The sequence below is a fragment of the Atta colombica genome, unplaced genomic scaffold (genome assembly GCF_001594045.1).
Source record: "Atta colombica isolate Treedump-2 unplaced genomic scaffold, Acol1.0 scaffold41, whole genome shotgun sequence".
Lineage (NCBI taxonomy): Eukaryota > Metazoa > Arthropoda > Insecta > Hymenoptera > Formicidae > Atta > Atta colombica.
The window spans coordinates 1,915,454-1,920,175 of NW_017259520.1; positions in this window are offsets into that span (position 1 = coordinate 1,915,454).

A 4,722-nucleotide genomic window follows, 5' to 3' on the forward strand; every position below is an offset into this window, starting at 1 on the left:
CACACACACACACACACACACACACACACACACACACACACACACACACACATATATATATATATTATTTATTTTGTTTTTTAATATTTAAAATCGATATGATTTTAATATTACTATTTTACAGTCTTCTGTTTAGTATTTATAAACCTATATTATTTCATATTTTATAAAACATTATTTAATTTAGATAACATAAGAAGTATACATATATACATTAAAAAAAATAGAAATATAAGTACATTAATTATATACAATAATGTTACACAATATTGTTATTATATAATTATGTTTACGTGATACTTTTAGAACATTTATACTCCAGCAGACATATATAACGTACAAGTGCATATACATTGAAACGAAATATACGAATGAGCTCTAAAAACTGACGAATTAATAACATGTTTGTGTAACATTCACTTTATAATTTCTCGCGTGAATGATATTCTATGAAAAGGAAAACATGTGTTAAATTTCGTTCCACACTGAATCAATTATTTAACTGTTCGACCTTCTACTCTACAAAAAGTATCAAGTAATAAATATTTTAATCTCACTTTTTTGTATCGTTGTAGTTAAATTATTGAATTATTTTAAATTATAAAATTAACAATAAGATTGGAAACAAGATCGTTTATGTTAAATACATTACTTTAAATACGAAGCGCCACAGTCTGAATATTATGATGAAAATTTCTCAAATTAATCTTAAATTAGGACGCTCACACGAAATGCAAGAGATTTGATTTCGATTCCCGACTAAGGCAATATTTTTCGTAATAAATTTATTATAGTTTTTTAAGATTAATTTGGAAAATTTGGGGGGATTATTCATATTTCAGATTGATTGCGTTGAATGTCCGCCAATCATATCGGCACGCAATTATCATTTCTAAAATTAATTCATTTATATGAATATATATAATAGTTCAACATCTTAACATTCAGATCGTAGCTTCGTATTTAAAGTAATGTATAAAATTAATGTTAAAATTTAAAATAAAATGAATGGGATAAAAATAGGGAATATTTAATCAACCATTTAAATGTGGTAATAATTATACATTCCTCTTATTTATTCATTTATAGTTACTAAAATATTTTTCAACAATTTTTAACTTTCTTCAATAGATAAAACTAACAAAATATTAAAAAAAAAACAAAATTATATGTTATACAGGGCGTCCCGCAATTTTTGACAAAGCGCTCTTCTGTAAATAGAGCGGAATTACTTCTCTCTGAAAGAAATCTATCTGAATGAATCCTATATGTTTATAAATATACAATTGAATAGTTATGAATTTTGTTTTGGTTTTTCATTTACTTACTTTATAAAAATTTTTATTATTATTTTCGTTGAATTTCTTTGATTTTGTGTACATACTAGCTTAAATACGTTTAATCTAGTGGATATGACATTCTTTAAATATTTTTGTTCTAAAGAATAAAAAAGAAATAACATACAACTGCACTATTGAAAGAACGAAGATACTGAGTAAGAAACGGTTAATGCGCTTGCGCAACTTTCACTTCAATATTTGTCTCATGGATAATATTCCATAAAAAAAGCATATGTTGAATTTCTTTTAACGTTGAATCGATTATTTAATGGGCCTACTTTATGTTTTTTAACGATTATTTTTAAATACTGTATATTCCAATTTCATGAGATATCTTGTATTATATTACTAGTAGATTAAATTATGAAAATTATCTCAAATTATGCTAATATTATTGTTAGAAAAGAAAAAGGTGTGAAATAAATAGAGATAAACAAATCTTTATCACTATAATCTCTGCTATATGCACTATAAGATTTGTTGTACTGTGTTAATAAAACGTGTCATGAATTCTGAATTCATTTTCAGATGTAAAAAGAAAGTTCTTTTTTTCAGAACTTTTCAGAAAAAGAATTCTTTTTGCATTTAAAACGAATTCAGAATTGATGACTGAATTATTTTAAATTCTCTGTGCTATTATACTGGAATACTTATTTTAGTTACATCAGGTAATTCGTCGTTAAAATGTGAATGATAAAAGAGAAATTAATAAATGTTAATACGAAAATTTTAACTAAATCCCACTATTAGAGTAGATATAGTGATGCGATAATAATAGTTCTAATCAAATTTAAAATTAGTTAAAGTTTATTTAATTATTAATTTGTCAATATTTTTTATCGTACAACATACCAAATTTTGCAGAAAGTATATATTAGTTTCCAAATCGGATTATAATTATTTCATTAAAAATTTTTAATTCTTTAAACAATTTTTTTCTTATAAATCGTCAGAAAAGAGAGAGATTGAACAAATTTACTAAGTAAGATTGAAAAAATTTACTAAGTACGAATCTACTGCTCCTATATAGAGTCACGTGTAATTTTTAATTTTATCAAATGTGTTAGTTTATTGTTTTCTCGAAACATGTTATAATTATGATATATTTTTTATTCATAACATTTAATTCTTTAATCAATATATTGAGACATATATATGGAATAAAAGTCAGTAATGAATCTAAAAATCTGCAAACTATAAATCAACTGTTCTTATATAAAGTTACACATTACCATAAATTTAGTCAAATGTTTCATGTTTAATATTTTAATTTTATTTATGTACAGCAAATTTTATTAAACATAAACTTATGTTATCTGTAACGATCAAATAAAAAAGTCTTTAAGCGCAACAGTTTATCTATCGATAGTGGAATTAAATTGATATTGCTCGTTAGTAGACAGGTCATTGAATCATTTGTAAATACCTATTTTCTTCTAGTAAAGAATTAAGCGAAGATGTCATGTCATTGTTAGCTGGTAAAGGTTGCGGCAATGACATAGGATGCGTCGAGTTGGAGACGTTGGTCTCATGGATTTGAGCATTAATCGATCAGTTCCTACATTGCTGAACGTACTCTGCGGTAGAATTTTTGTCTCATATCTTGAGGAAGCTTTATCGGCGAGCCTTGTTGTGATTGACTAATATCTCTGAATTGTATCTTCGGCAATGATCCACCATGTTGATCGTGATAAAATTGATTTCCGTAAATCCTTGCGCAATTGCAATTGTATTGAGCCGGAGGATTCATATTGATTTGACAATTATGCGCAGGTTTGTTGCTGCTGTTGCATCCTGCAGTTAGTTTGTTGAGCGTTATAAAGTTGTGGTGACGTTCTCTTTGAGCTTCCGTCACCGTCGTTGATTTGCGCTCCACTGGAATGAATACAATTGTTGATCTGCAAGCAGAACGCCGATTGTTGAGTTTGCTGTTGACAGCTTTGAAGGTTTGTAAGCGTATTCATTGGTTTGCCTTGATTCGCGTGGTTCAATTGAAAACAACAAGTGACATCGGACTGCATTGATTAGTCACCGAAGATGGGGCAGAGTGTACGTTGGGTATTTGACCGTTGGATGTTACGATAGGCCTACACTGACCGGACGGCTGACTACACTGAGCACTTGGATGAGCAATATTTGATGGATTAGGTATGGATGCGGATTGTTGAGTGTACAATGCGGCGACAATTGTTGACAATTGTTTATTAACCGCATCTGAACAGCGTGATTGGATTGTGTGCAGATCTGATTAGAATGATTACCACTGACTTGGCCACTGGTGCCATTGCAATTCGCGTTCATTTGATTCGCGCAACCGTAATACTGGAATAGTAAGCATGTGCGTGATTCTGAGGACAATTTCTAGAGAGTTGAGCGGAATTTTGGGGCATATTTTGTGCGTGTTGTGGTGCCAGAGCGCCAGCTGCAGGGGATGTCAATGATTGATCGCTCACATGAGCAGAGTTATAATGAGAACTCGGTGACGTGACTTAACTCGCAGCTGGGCTTACTGCCTATCACTTGAGACCCATAATTAGGCGGCGGGCAATACTGCGACGGAGGCTGAGTTGTACGTGAATTCGGACAATGGCCATAAGGTGCAGAAAAGGAAAGGGATTCTGATAATTCGGAGAAGTTTGTTGTATCACTTGTTGAGAGGAGTAACAGTTCTGCTGATTATAATTACACGTGGGATGCATCTGTCGCTGGTAATACATAGAATTCATATCGGGGATTGGCAAATCGGTAGAGACTGCCGCGATAGCTGACTTGATTTCTGCTTGAATCTGCAGTGATAATATTAATTTGGAGATTAAAAGAAATCATCATGAGAGACATGTTGTGGGTTTAAATAATTTTAAAAAATACTTTAACGTGATTACCTGATTCAAATACTGCATCATTTCGGGAATAACCAGTTTGTTCTCTACCATTTCTCCTTTACTCACTTCGTCCAAAATTACTTCCTGATTGGGATGAAGCTCAGGCTGAAGTCGGGTAATTGTGCAGATCTCGACCTTGGTGGGATCGAAGGAAAAGTCCTTTGGGCTGGATTACTACGAATAGGACATTCGTCTATCACTCGATGGAGTTGAGTACACTGACCGTTCGGATTATTCCAGTCGCTTGGCATTGCCAGAATATTTTGCAAAAAGAATATCGATGTTTGAGATCATCTTTTATTGAGTTTATGTAAGAATCGTAACGAAGAATATCTGAAGGAACATGTTCTGCATTTGAACAACGAGATTATTCGTCGAGTAAGGTCCCTGAAAATGATTTTGATCGATTCTGCTAGAAGCGGTGCTCATTTGACTGCTTCGTCTGGACGTACCCGGACTGAAAGGATCGTATAAGTTTTCTTATTCTGGGCCCATTCAAC